Genomic DNA, 15,754 nt, shown 5'->3' with positions numbered 1-15,754 from the left:
AATTGCTTTCTCCAGTGAATTCCCCTGCACGACATGATCAAAACAAGTGACTCCCAGTTCTGTGATTTTGCCTTCCGCATTGGACAATGTAAGAGAGGTTATCACACCCAGTATCTCCTGAGCATCTCTAAAAAATAGGAGCCTGCAAAGGGAAGTTCTGTAACATTTCTGTGATTTATTGTGGTAGAACTTTTCCGGGTGTTGATAAAGTGCTTAACAGATGGATCCGTCTTCCAGGTCAGTTCTTGGCACAGTTTCCTTGTAGCATCTAAGAATGAAAGTCTGAAGTTTTTGGAACTTTTTCAAGTCTCCAGAAAGATCACTCCTCTAAGTTCCATTCAGTGGGTCTGGTTTCTGAGGGCATATGCACACTGTTTTAAAAGAGGCCCAAGAAAGGCTGTCTATATTTAGACACATATTTTTTTTAATGAATTCTGGCCTCTTTCATAAGACTTCAGTTGACAGTAGATTGCCTTCAGTTCCAACTATGCTAGTTCCCCAATAAGCATACAGTAATACATTTAGAAAACCTGCAGCTATAAAATGCTTTTCACTTTCTCCTTGAGTGCTTCTTGGGGGCATCTGGTTCACGACTGGAGAACCAAGATCCTGCATGAAATGAGTTTTTGATTTCCTGGGCAGTTTCTTTACATTCTTTTTAAAATGTCTAATCTGAATTAAAAGCACAATTTCTGATTTCCTTGGGATCACTCTAAGCATGCCAAAATCTGAATTGAAACAGTTAAATTGATTGTTGGGGATAAATTTGGGGCCTGAAAATGCACACATATAAGTGTGTAAGTGTATTTAACATAACATAAAATAACAGTTGGAAAGGATCTTGGAGGTCTTCTAGTCCAATCCCCTGCTTGAGCATGAGACCATATTTGAATGAATGAAGGAATGAATGAAGGAATGAAGGAATGAATGAGCTGGAAGGGAACTTGGAGGTCGTCTAGTCCACCCTCCTGCTCAAGTTGGAGAACCTATTCTATTTCAAATAAGTGACTGTCTAGTCTCTACTTAAAAGCATCCAGTGATGGGCGTATTTCTGGAAGCAAGGTGTTCCACTGGTTAATTGTTCCCACTGTTAGGAAGTTTCTCCTTAATTCCAGGTTGCTTTTTTCTTTGATTAGTTTACAACCATTGTTTCTTGTCCTGCCATCCAGTGCTTTGGAGAATAATTTGACCCCCTTCTTCTTTGTGTTCTTTCTTCATTTGAATGAGCACGTGCTTGTACGCTCATATTTTAGGAGATAATAAAAATCCACTTCGTGACATAATTATCCTGCAAGGGAAACATTGTGCAAAATAACTTTGGATATACAGGTGCAACAACAGTTTGTTTAGTGATGTTCGAAGTCCCTGAAAAAAAGTGACTTATGACCATTTTTCACACTTACGGCCATTGCATCAGCCCCATGGCTATGTAATTTACATTCAGATGCTTGACAACTGATTCACATTTGTGACGGTTGCAGTGTCTCAGGGCCATGTGATCATCTTTTGCAATCTTCTGATGAGCAAATAATAATAATAATAATAATAATAATAATAATAATAATAATAATAATAATAATAATAATAATAAATTTATTTCTTAGCCACACCCTCTCCCGAAGGACTCGGGGCGGCGTACAATAAAAGACACATAAAATACAATATAGACAATACACACACAAAATAAACGAATCCGTGTACATGGAGGAGGTAGGCAGATGAATAAAGACAATTAAAAACACAATTTAAAAACCCCTAATAAAATTCAAAAAAACACAAAATTAAAAAACCCGTCAGGAGCAGTGTGAACGAACTATGGTTGAGTCAGGCCGGCTACTTGGAATAGGTGGGTCTTGAGCTTTATCCGGAAGGCGCGGAGGTCAGAGGTGCTCCTAATATCCGGGGGAAGGTCATTCCACAGGGCTGGGCCCGCAACAGAGAAGGCTCTGCTCCTAGACGCCGCCCCCCCCCCGACATTGTCTGGTGGACGGCACCTGGAGAAGTCCCTCTCTGTGCGAGCGAATTGGTCGCAGGGATGTATGGGGCAGGATACGATCCCGTAAGTAGCTAGGTCCTGAGCCATGGAGCGCTTTAAAGATCGTTATCAAGACCTTGAAACGCACCCGGTAGACCACAGGGAGCCAGTGCAGCTCGCGCAGGAAAGGTGTCACATGGGAGTACCTTGTACTCCCCATAATTACCCGCGCGGCCGCGTTCTGGACCAACTGTAGTCTCCGAGTGCATTTCAAGGGAAGCCCCATGTAGAGAGCGTTACAGTAGTCCAAGCGAGACGTCACCAGCGCATGAGTGACTGTGTGCAAGGCATCCCGGTCCAATAGGGGGAGCAATTGGCGCACCAGGCGAACCTGGTGGAACGCCCCCCTTGCCACGGCTGTCACATGGTCATCCATGGACAGCCGGGCATCCAGGAGGACGCCCAAATTGCGCGCCCGCTCCACGGGGGCAAGTTGAATGCCCCCAATGGCCAATGATGGAATTAATTGGCTGAACCGGGGAGCTGGTACCCACAGCCACTCCGTCTTGGAGGGGTTGAGCTTGAGTCGGTTGTCATCCATCCAGATCCGTACGGCTTCCACACACCGGGACATCACTTTGATGGCCTCGTTGGGGTGGTTCGGGGTGGAAAAGTACAGCTGAGTATCATCAGCGTACAGATGGTATCCCACCCCGAAACCACGGATGATCTCACCCAGCGGCTTCATATATGTGTTGAACAGGAGCAGCGAGAGGACCGACTCCTGTGGCACCCCACAGGTAAGGGGGCTTAGAATTGACCTCTGCTCCCCTGTCAACACACGTTGCGTCCGGCCAGAAAGGTAGGAGCTGAACCACTGTAGAACGGTGCCCCCGACCCCCAACCCCTCCAGTCGGCGCAACAAGATACCATGGTCGATGGTATCAAAAGCCGCCGAGAGGTCTAATAGGACCAGGATAGAGGAACAACCCCTATCTCTGGCCCTCCAGAGATCATCCACCAACGCGACCAAGGCCGTCTCCGTGCTGTGCCCAGGGCGAAAGCCGGACTGGCCAGGGTCTAGATAATCATTTTCCTCCAGATGTCGTGGAAACTGATAAGCCACCACACTCTCTACAACCTTCGCCAGAAAGGGAAGGTTGGAGACAGGACGATAATTGGCCAGCTCCGTAGGGTCCAGGGAAGGCTTCTTGAGCAAGGGTCTCACCACCGCCTCTTTCAAGGCGGCTGGAAGAGACCCCTCACCCAGCGAAGCGTTCACTAGGCCCAGGAGCCAGTCACATGTAACCTCCCAGGATGCCAGTACAAGCCAGGAGGGACACGGGTCCAGTAAACATGTGGTAGATCGCAGTCGTCCACGCACTCTGTCCAAATCCTCGATGGCAACCAAGTCAAACTCCTCCCAGATTGGTCTCTCAAGACTCGCCACGGACGCCTCTACAGGGCCACTGAAAGGGACCCAATCCTTCTGGATTTGAGCGATTTTATCCTGCAGATATTTCCCAAATTCCTCTGCCCTACCCTGTAAAGGGGCCTCCCGCGGTCTCTGAAATAGGAGGGAGCGGGACACCCGAAACAGGGCGGCAGGGCGGTTCTCTGCGGATGCAATGAGAGGGGCACAATTTTGACGTTTGGCCACTCTCAATGCCACAAGGTACGTCCTTAAATGGGCTCGTACCTGTGTCCGGTCAAATTCGGAGCGGGAGGATCTCCAACGACTCTCTAGGCATCTCTTGCGGCGCTTCATCACCCTTAGCTCCTCAGTAAACCAAGGGGCCAGGGTGGAGCGTTGCCACCGGAGAGGCCGCAAAGGCGCCACCCGGTTCAAGGCCCCGGTAGTCGCATTGTTCCACGCGACCACCAGGTCCTCTACCCGAGGGCGGGTCAGGGCTGCAGAAGGTGGCCCAAGCTCCATCTGGAACCTATCTGGTTCCATCAGGCGCCTGGGGCGGAACCATCTAGTGTTTTCCGGTTCCGCCTCCCCGCAGCGGGGGGTAGCACCAGGGAAGTCAAGTTGGAGGAGTGAGTGGTCTGACCATGACAGGGGAGTGATGGTTAAGTCCCCTCCTCCCAGATCACTCAACCACTGGCCAGAGACAAAAACAAGGTCCAAGGTGTGACCTCCCTCGTGTGTCGGGCCCTGAATCAGTTGAGTCAGGTCCATGGCTGTCATGGAGGCCATGAACTCCCGAACCCCCTCAGATGCTTCTCCCACCGATGGCAGGTTAAAGTCCCCCATCACTAAAAGTTTGGGGTCTCAACCGCCATCGATGCGATCAGCTCGAGGAGTTCGGGCAGGGCCGCTGATGTATAGCGAGGAGCCAGGTATACTATCAGCAGGCCCAACTGTCTCCCAGGGCCCCATTTCACAACAAGGGATTCACATCCGGACGTCTGAGGCACAGTGGACTCCCTCGGCTCTAAGTCCTCCCGAATAATCACTGCTACCCCACCGCCCCTTCCCTGGGCCCGGGGCTGGTGAAATGCTCGATAACCTGGCGGGCACATTTCCACGAGGGGTAGACCTCCCTCGTGGCCCAACCAGGTCTCCGTTATTCCCGCGAGGTCCGGCTCCCCCTCTGAAATTAGATCGTGAATGAGGGGGGCCTTGTTAACGACGGACCTCGCATTGCATAGCACCAGCCTCAGGCCCTGGGTCTGAAGCTCCTGACCACCTAGAACGCGGGGATTAGTACAAGCGACCGGGTGTAACCAGCACCCACGGTCTCCCAACCGACTGCGAGTTTTTAATCTGTCCTCGTATCTGCCCCTCCCTATGACCGTTGGAATCAAAAGGCCCTGCACAGGAACGACATCCTCCCCCTCCTCTTCCCCTCCGCTCCCTCTGCTCGTGACCACACCTCGTGACCTGGCTCTGTCCTCGCTCCTGACCTGACCCACCCACCCCCCAACCCCAGAACCCCTATAAAATTTTAAAAAACAATTAATTAAAAAACCCCTAAGTCTCCGCTTCCTCCACCTCTCGAGATTAATAAATCCGTCATCAAGGTGGGCCCTCGAAAGGGCGGAGGGCCACACCTGCGAGAGGGGGGACTCCCGCAGTAGGATGAGGTCTGCTCTTGAATACATATGATGTTGAAAAGAAATTCGCCAGGGCCTAGGGGGAGCCAGTTTTACTTAACAACTGTGTTACTAATTTAACAACTGCATTTAACAAATGTAGCAAGAAAAGTCATAAAATGGGGCAAAACTTACTTAACAAATTTCTCATTTAGCAACATAAATTCTGGGCTCAACTGTGTTCATAAGAGAAGGACACCTGTACATACATACATACAAGCGTATATAGGCATACATATATATGTATGTATATATGTATGTATAATATTCAGTATACATAAAAAGGGCAAGAGAAGCCTCAGTGAATTTATTCAGATTAAATTATCCTTGTTCTGTCACTTTTATCCTTACTTCTCTACAGAATCCCCTTATATCTATTTCAAGTTACGTTTTGCAGTTTACTCTTACATGCCATTCTTCCCTAAGCGGTTAAATCATTCTAAGCGAATACAGAATAGAATATAAATATAGGATATAGTACTGTTCAAATTTAAATGGGCATGGAAATATCAGATCTGGGTAGCAGATATAAAGTCTAATTCTTTGCTGCCATCTCATGACCATCCAGATGTTCTTACACTCTAGATCTGTTAATGCCCATGGAGAGGGTTGTTAGCTTTACATTTCTGGGCGTTTATATCTCAGAGGATCTCTCTTGGACGATGAATGCTAACATGCTCATGAAGAAGGCACAGAAGAGGATGTACTTCTTGAGAATGCTCAGGAAGATAAATCTATCTCAACATCTACTTCTGTCCTACTATCACAGCACCATTGAGAGTGTCCTGACTTACAGCATTCTTGCATGGTGTGGGAGCAGCTCTGCAGCAGACAAAAAAGCTCTACAGAGAATTATTAAAACTATCCAGAATATCATCGGGCTGCAGCTACCAGCCCTGGATGACATCTTCACATCTCGCTGTTTGAGGAAGTTGCATAATATCCTCAGAGACTCTTCCCATCCTGCTCACAATCTTTTTGGACTGTTGACTTCTGGCAGAAGATACAGAACAATTCAAACTAGGACCACACGTCTTCTGAATAGTTTTTATCCCAGAGCTATAATTGCACTCAACAATGAACTAAAGGGTCACCATTAGTGAGCTATTGGACTGCACTACTTGGTCTGTTATGTGGATGTTTGGGTGGTTCAGGGGCGGAGGTTTTTTGGGTGGAGGGTGGGGGGTGGGTGGAGGTGTGTTTTGGGGATTGTTATGGGTGTTGCGACTGGTCTCCGGGTGTTATGTGAATTTCGTTGTATGTGTAAATGTACAACGACAAATAAAGTATATATATAATAAGGGTGGGCATACTGCCAAGCACCCAAATTCTTATCACATGACTGCCATGGCACTGCCACTGTCGAGGAGGAGAGGTCTCCTGTCCCTTCATTCAATCCTAACGTAATTTGGAATTGGTCGCTGAATGAATGGTAGTAAGTTGAGAATTATCTCTACATGTCTTCCCTTATCTGCTGTTATCTGCTCAACCTTGAGTAAATTGCTTTCCTCACCTAGCAACTGTCTGTGTGAGAGTTTGAGGCCTGAAACAGAACAGAGAATGTGACCATCCAATTCTGTCTCTTGAGAAATCGGTTTCAGTGAACTAAGGATGCAATACATCACAACTGCAACTATGAACATCTGAGAAAGTAAGACAATTTGCAAATATAAAAGGTCAAACGTCAGTTCAACTAATGTATTGATGCCATGCTTGGCAAGCAGATGTTTATGGAAGTCCCTCAACAGGTATGACTACAGTAACAATTCCCACTTGTATTTCTCGGTAATTAGCAATGAATGCTATATTGCCACAGAAGCAGAAGAAAAGGTAAAGTCACTGTGATTTATATCCATTGACAGATTACCCTCGATTAATTTGTCTAATTCCCTTTTATAGTTACCCAAATGGGCACTCAATACTATACCTCATGGTAACAAATAGGTTTGAGCAGAATTTGTACACTTAAGTAGGAAATTACCATATTTTTCAGAGTATAAGATGCACCTTTTTTCCTCAAAAAAGAGGCTGAAAATCTGGATGCATCTTATACACTGAATACATCATTTTTTTCCCTCCCAAAACCCCGTCCCTTCACCAAAATGGCCCTGCATAGCCTTTAGGAGGCTTTCAGAGTGCTCCTGGGGGCTGGGGAGGGCAGAAATGAGCGAAAAATGGGCCCTTTTTTGCTCAATTTTGCCCCCCCCCCCAGCCCCCAGGAGCACTCTCTAAGCCTCCTAAAGGCTATGCATGCCATTTTTAAAAAACGAGCCCATTTTTGCAAAAAACAGGGCATTTTTTGCTCATTGGGGGGTCAGGAGCACTCTACAAGCTTCCTAAAGGCTATTCATGCCCATTTTTAAAAAAGAAACAGTCCTGTTTTCATGAAAAACAGCCGTTTTTGGGAGATCTGCAGAGTGCAAAACCCTTTTTTTAATTTACCTCTTTAAAATCTTGGTGTGTCTTATACTCCGGTGCGTCTTATACTCCGAAAAATACAATAGATTTATTTCTACTTTTCACCCAATAAGGCATCACTTATTACTCATAACCCAAATTAGTCAGAGTAATAAATTTGGACTTTCCAGTATTGTTTAAGCCATCCTAAATATGTTAAGTTGCGTTAGAAACATACCAGTGTTACTCTTCAGTTTTTACCTTCAAATATAAGCAAGTGAAACAGCATTAATCCTAATACTGACTCTTGGAAGGGCCTCTTTCATAGTTTTTACAGAACATAAAATCATAAGGTTGGGAGAGACCTTAGTGGTCTTCTAATCCAACCCAATGCAGGAGACTTTATATCATCCTGGTTAAATGACTGTCCAATCCAGTGACGTGCAGTCAGGTGAGGCAAGTGAGGCACAGCCTCACCACTCTCATCATGGAAAAAAAAAAAGTAAAAGGAAAAAGCTGAGCTAGTTTCTGCCTCACCGTGGATGACTCTGCTTAACCTCACTGGTGCTCTCCCTCCCCAAGTGTAGTGACTTCCTCCCCAGGCCCCCATTCATTTCTCTCTCACACACACACAGCTGGATAAAACTATATAAAAATCTAGCCCAGCTTCACTGATTACAAGTTTGAAAAGGCAACGTGGCTCCACCTGCAATCAAACTACACTTGGGGAGGGAGAGCACAAGCGAGCACTGAGGAGACCACAGGAGGAGGCAGGAAGCCAGGCAAAGAGCCATGCTGTAGTACACACACTTCCCCCCAGCCTCTTTCTTTTGGAAGGCTCGGCTCGGCTCCCTCCAGCTTCTCTGCCTCTCCTCTCACCCCAGCCTGCCAGCAGGAGGTGGTGGGTGGGCTTTATTGCGTTCCAGGCATTTCCCACCCAGACAGCAGGCTGCATTTGCAATGGTGGAGGTGTTTGGGAAAGGCAGCAGGGGAATGGGGGGGGGGATGGCAGAGGAGCTGCTTTCAAGCCACTGGAAAAGATATCCAATCCAACTTTTGTGTGTGGGGGGGTTTGTTTGAGAGTGAGTGAGAGAGGGAAGGGGTAGGAGAGATAGTCCAATCCAACTTCTGTGTGTGTGTTTGAGAGAGGGGGAGGAAGGGAGAGAGGGAGGAAGGAGGGGAAGGAGAAGAAAAAGAAAAAGAAAAAGAAAGGAGCAAAGGAGAAAAACAAATGCTGTCGCTTTAAATTGGAACTGAGCATGCCTGGCTGTGGAATTCTGGGAGTTGAAGTCAACAAGTCTAAAAATATTTGAAACCCAGCACTGTGTCAGTGCCTCACCAGTCATAAACCTCACCGCACGTCACTGGTCCAATCTATGCTTTAATGGATCACCTACAAGTCCAGAAGGCAAGCTATTCTACTGATGAATTTTTCTTTCGTTTGTGGTTGGATCTCTCTTTAACTAGCTTCCACCCATTACTTCTTGCCCTGCCCTCAATGATTTGGAGAATAAGTCAATCCCTCTTCTCTGTGACAGCTCAAGTACCGGAAGACTCCTATCTTGTCACCCCTAGTCCTTCTCTTCAAGAAGCTAGACATATCTAGCTCCCGCAACCATTCATCATATGGCTTAGCCTCCAGATAGATCCCTTATCATCTTTGTGTCTTTTCTCTGCACACTCTCCAGCATCTTTTTTGTACTGCAGTGACCAGAACTGGACACAGTATTCCAAGTGTGGCCTCACTAGTGCAGTATAAAGCAGTATTTATCACTTCTTATGATCTAGATGCTCTCCCTCTGTAGATGCAGACTAGAGAGTTTTGGGGAAGTGACTTTTTTGGAAGCTTCAACAACACACTGCTGGCTCTTGTTTAAGTGGTGGTCCAATAGGACATCAAGAACTTTATCACAGTTACTGCAGTTGAGCCAGGTAAGAGCTATTCTATATCTATCCATTTGGTTTTTATTGCCCAAGTGCAGGGCCTTACTTTTTTTCACCACTGAACTGCATCTTGCAAGAGCCTCAGTGGCGTAGTGGTTAGAGCGCAGTACTGCAAGCTACTTCTGCTGACTGTCAGCTGCCTGCAATTTGACAGTTCAAATCCCACCAGGCTCAAGGTTGACTCAGCCTTCCATCCTTCTGAGGTGGGTAAAATGAGGACCCGAATTGTTGGGGACAATATGTTGAGTCTATAAACCGCTTAAAGAGGGCTGTGAAGCACTGTAAAGCAGTATATAAGTCTAAGTGCTATTGCTATCTTGTTGGGTAGGGCCCAATGCTCAAATCTGTCAAGAGCCTTCTGAATCTTGGGTCTATCTTACAAAGTGTTAGCAAACCCCCCCTCCCCCCAGTTTGGTTTCATCTGCAAATTTGATGAGTTCCCCTTCCATGTTTTTCCTTTTTGGATTTCCCTTCATGGACTCCTTCCTAATCTTTTTCTCAGTTTGTTGAAATCAGCTCTCTTAAAGTCTAAATGCTAGTCTGATTTGATTCAATTATCTGTGGTTGCATTACAATGCATGACATGGTCACTCTTCCCTGATGTCCTTATAGAGTGGTGGGTTCTGGATCCCGTTCCACCTGGTGCGGTTGGAACGGGCCCGGTGTTGCCCACATGGACGTGCACAGTGTGCCTGCATGTGTCGTACCTGACAGTGATGCCTCCCCAAGCCTCTGCTATGCTCTAGCTGCTCAGCAGAGCGTCGCGCAGGTGCTGTATGCGCCATGCGCATGCATGGAAGCACCAAGGGCTTTAAAGGACAGGTAAGGAGCTCAAGCAGGCGGGCGGGTGGGCCCTCTGGAGCACCATACCAGAATGGTACCCAGTGCTCCAGGCAGTCTCCGGTACACCCGTACCGGGGCGTATCACCTGCAACTCACCACTGTCCTTATAGCTTCTACTCCTTCAACCATTTAGTCCCTATTAATAAGAATTAAATCCAGTGTAACTGTCCCGCTATCTGTTTTATGTCCAATGTATTCTCTCCTCTACTAGTTTTATTGCAAAATTGACAGATAGGCACACCAGGAATCTGCTTGATTTCCCACTTGCTGCAGGATTTGATTCCCAGTTGATGTCAGGGTAGTCAAAGTTCTCTATTACTTGTGGCATGTTTCGTGGGAGGATTTGGGTTTGGCTAGTCTAGAGAAAAGAAGGACTGAGGGTGGGGGGACACATGATAGCAGTATTCCAGTATTTGAGGGGCTGCCTCCAAGAAGAGCTCGGAGAATTTATTTTCCAAAGAGACAGAGGGCAGGACAGGAAACAATGGTTGAAAATCAATCAAGGAGAGAAGCAACCTGGAATTGAGTAACTTCCTAACAGTGAGGACAGTTAACCAGGGGAACAGCTTGTCTTCAGATGTTGTGGGTGCTTCATCACTGGAGGTTTTTAAGAAGAGACTAGACCAGGGGTGTCCAAACTTGGCAACTTTAAGACTTGTGGACTTCAACTCCCAGAATTCTGGGAGTTGAAGTCCACAAGTCTTAAAGTTGCCAAGTTTGGACACCCCTGGACTAGACAGTCACTTGTCTGAAATGGTCCTGTTCTAACCCTGCCGATTGTGGAGCTGACCAGAAAACCGGCCCCTTGCCATAGAATTTCCTCCTGGTGCTCCCCCCACAAACAGGAAGCTCCTCTCAAAATTGTGGCACTGACTGGCAACAGGGAGCCGCAGCAAAGGGATGACAGAGCCACATGTGGCTCCGGAGCCATGGGTTGCTGACCCCTGGACTAGATAGTCACTTGTCTGAAATAGTATAGGTCTCCTGCTTGAACAGGGGACATGACTAGAAGACCTCCAAGGTCCTTTCCAACTCTATTCACACCCACCCAGTCACATGGCCAGCAAGCCACTCCCACCCAGTCACATTCTTTTTTTTCCCCAACTCTATTCTGATTCTGATTTCCCTGCTTGGCTGGTTGGCCAGTAGTATACACCTTTGGGAAAGTCTATAATTACAAGGGTTGGCTTGTAATTTATCCCAAGGGTTTAAATATTTATTCCCACTGAGCCCATTTTCCTCAGCATGTTGTTCTTCTATAAATATCTATTCAGGAATAGGTGTCTACCAGGGGTGGTGTTAGATATCCACACATGCTGCTGTGGTTTCCACTCCAGTCCTCTGTTTAGGCGGGAACAGAGGTTCAATCTGATTGGTTGAGAGGTCTGACAGCATCCCTATAAAAGGAGAGCTGTCAGACCTAACAGTTGCTGGATTGTACATACTTGACTGTTGAATAAAGAGCTGTTGTTGCGTTGTTGCCTCTTCATTGCCCTATCTAACAGGTGGGTTCCTGCCAGTTCTAACCTCTTCTATAGAAGAGGTTCCACAAATCTACTGTGCCTTTTAGAACCGGTTCCAGCTCCCTCCCCCCGCCCGTCCGCACATCATCAAGATGAAGAGCGAGAGGAGGAATTCTGGGAGTTGAAGTCCACAAGTCTTAAATCTGTCAAGTTTGAACACCCCTGGGTTTTTTTTTCTAAAGGGTTAGGGGTGCAAGATTCTTGTAACTTGACAGCTTTAAGACTTGCATGCTTCAAATGCCAGAGTTTCTGAGCCAACATTTTGATTGCTAAGCAAGAGCGTTGTTAAGTGAGTTTCACCACATTTTACAAGTTGGCCACACCCACCCAGTCACATGGCCAGCAAGCCACTCCCACCCAGTCACATGGCTGGCAAGCCACTCCCACAAAGCAGGCCACACCTACAGAAGAGGTTCTAAAACATTTTGAAACCCACCACTAGTGTTTACCCTATACATTACATTCTGCAATGAAAAGAGATCCAAATTCATCCACTAGAACTACTGGTAACTGTTTTTTTAAAATCATTTTGGCTTCTTGTTATGCTTGGACATGAACTTTTACCTATTTTACACTTTATTTCTTTGACTATTATTAATACTTGAATATACGCAATTAAAACCCAATCTATTAAAAACTATGAAGCAAACAAAAGAACATTTCCCATGCAGGATTTTCTTGACTATAATAAACGTACTGCTGCTGTTTCATAAAGGAACATTTAAAGAACTATAAGTGATGTTACTATTCAATTCAACAATAAAGAGACCTAAGCAGTTAGAAGTTTCTAATTCGACCTGCAATGTCCTTAAAAAGCTGCTTTATTGGAGGTTTTTTTTCTAATCATACAAGACAGTCTGACATTGAAATGGAGGCATTTAAAAAAGAAAAAGAAAGAAATCTCCATACATCAGGTCTATTATATAACTTGCCAATAATATCTATATTCTGCATTAAAAGTGACACATTAATAAACTGCATTTCTCATGAAATGCATTATGCTCGAGGCACTTTAAAGAAACAATTTAAGAGCAAGTGATATAACAAATAAAAGTGCACTACCATATAACGTTGTCGTGTGACCTTGCTCATTTAAAACTTCAAACATTGAGAGTTTACATATCAAAGATTTTGTGTTTAGGGCTAATAAAAACATTCAACAATTCATAGTAATAACAAGGCAGCATAGCCATATCCAAACAGGAGAGTGAAAAATGGCAATTTCAGTGCCATCCTGTAAATGTCTTTCCTGAGATAAGGCTGGCTGCATTCGATGGGAGTTACTTTTGTGTAAATATAGGTTTGCGTCACAACCAAGTTAAAGTTGAGCCATCATACGTTTTGCCTTGAACACTCATTTTTAAGGAACATTTTTAAATCTTCTTTATTTATATATCTTCTTTTAATGTCCCCATAATCTCTTGTGGGGTGGAGTCTGGGCAAGTGAAGCTGAGAGTTTACTGGCCAGATGCCCTTCCTGTCGCCAATGCAGAGTTTCATTTCAGCAAATATATTTTCTTTAGGCCCAGAGAGAGAAATATCTGCCTCTACCTAGGATCAAACTCACAGCCTTCTGATTGTGAGGAAAGAGCGCCACTTCTAGGACATTGTACCACTCTTCTACATTTATATATGCAGTGAATCAGGGATGGGTTCCGTCCAGCTTTACTGCCGGTTCGCTCGGGTATGTGCTTTGCACATGTGTGCATGTGCAGTTCAATTAAAATTGTTCTGCGCGCAGAACTCAAAAACAAGATGGTGATGGTGGTGACCGGGGAACTAGTTTGGGCGCATGGCAGGCCTGGGTCGCTGTCAGTTCCAGAGACCCAGGCCGCCATATCACTACCAGTGTGGCTGAACTAGGCTGAACCGGTAGGAACCCACCACTGCAATGAGTATTTTCAAGCAATGTTTTATGAGTAAATCTACTTATGGTAAGACTGGGAAAGTTATAGATGGCTGCCCCACATAGCTCCATACACAGATATAACAACTGCAGCTGCCAACTCTCTCCATGGAACTGAAAAATGTGGAGTTTCTTCATGTGAAGATTGTAAAAAAAAATACTCATTTGGCACATAAGAAAGAATTGGTATCCATGGGTTTGATTTTGGGGATGGCCTTTATGTTAAATCACCTGTTTTAATATGCAAAAGCTGGGGGAAATCTGGGGTTGCAATGGGGGAAGTACTGTGTGTTATATGTTATGGTTTGGTAGTCCCAAAAGTGCTTTTCCAAAAGGCAACTAGGCTTTCTTGGGAGAGGGTGTTTCCTTGAAAATATTTTGCTTCCCATGTGACCCAGTCAACACTCTGTCCATAAAGTATGTATGATGGGGGGGGGGAGGAAAAAATGCAATAAAACTTGAAAAATAAAAATAAAATATTTTGCTTCTCATCCAAGAAGCTTCTTCAGTTCTAACTCTTGGATGAGGTTGTTGGATGAGAAGTGAAACGTTTAAAGAAAAAAAACCAAGAAAGTCCAGTTGTTTTTTGGAAAAGCACCTTTGGGACAACCATGACCTGGTTGATTGAGAATCTCCATACAACTTAATGGCTTGTTATTGTGAGCTAGAGTGGGTTCACATCAGAGAAAGGTCAATGAACAAAATACCAAGGAGTAATTGGCAGAGGAGATGTAGCAGAAGGCTACAATCTGGCTATTGCAGATGGAAGCCAGAACAGTGATCGGTCTCCTTTTTCTTACAGATGTTAGCCTGCCCAATGAAATCAAGGTGACCTAAAAGTCCCAGTTTAGAATGCCAAACTAATTGCTGTCAATTTCTGTCCAAACATCTGTTCCCCAAGTTTTACTTCTGGATGCAAGTGAAGGATTCTGGGGTAGAAAGACAGAGAACCTGATGATACTCTACAGGAATCCCATCTCGGTGGCTAGACTGATCCTGTCAACTCTGACTAATCAATGAAATATAGGAACAGTATAGATCCATGATGGCAAACATATGGCATGCCTGCCCCAGGTGGCACATGGAGCCATATCTGCTGGCACGAGAGCCGTCAGATCCAGCGTGCATGTGCACAATAGCCAACTGATTTTTGGCCTTCCGGAGGGTCGGGGGAGGCTGATTTCACCCTCTGCAGGCTTCAGGAAAGCCTCCGGGGCCTGGGGAGGGCCAAAAATGGGACCTACCGGAAGTTCGGAAACAATCCATTTCTGGCTTCATTCATATGAAATTCTTAGAAAGGGTGTCACCAAAATTCACTTGCAAAGCATTATTAAAAGGGAGTTCAATTTCCTGCTGGGCTTTGGCAGTAAGAAAAACAATAAAATGTACATAAGCCCCAAGAGAAACAGGGCTCTAAATATTTTTACCATTGCTTTATCAAGCCCACTGCACTTCCCAAGCACCAAAAAAATGGCCCATTTCTGTTGTCTACGATTATCTGGGATGTCCTGCACCTACAAGAACATTAAGAACAGGATGGAGAAGTTGCCCTACCTTGAAGGTGGTTGAGGGCATTATTTGCAAAAGTCACCATCTTGTGCACTCAAAACAGCATGGAAACCTTATCTCAGTTGGCAGCTGTTTTCTTGATTAAATCATAGTTTGTCCTAGATTTCCTTCAGGGTCGTATTTTGTGATATATGTTCCCAGAGGAAATCTAAACGGAATACCAGCCACAGGTAACAAGCAGCTGGTGGATCTTCTTACTTCATTGGGAGGGGGGATGAAATCACAGATGGGCTGAGAAATTATTTTAAATATCGGTACCTCATTTAAAGCCCAAAGTGGCAGTTTCAAGTCATTACAAATATTCTTGCACTAGTTCACTCTTTCCTCACCCCACCTTACTAAAAATCCTCAGCAGTTAACAATAATATTTTTGTTTCTCTTTCTCTCATACAGCATTTTCCCCCCCTCAAACTTATAAAAAATAATTTCAGAAATGTGCCAGATCTGAAAACTCAACCACACCAACCGAGAAATGGACAACTCTGGCAATCGGAT

Source organism: Natrix helvetica (genome assembly GCF_964273705.1).
Source record: "Natrix helvetica genome assembly, chromosome: 2".
In the NCBI taxonomy this organism is placed as follows: domain Eukaryota; kingdom Metazoa; phylum Chordata; class Lepidosauria; order Squamata; family Natricidae; genus Natrix; species Natrix helvetica.
The sequence above is the reverse complement of the archived record's forward strand: the minus strand, read 5'-3'. Positions refer to the sequence as shown.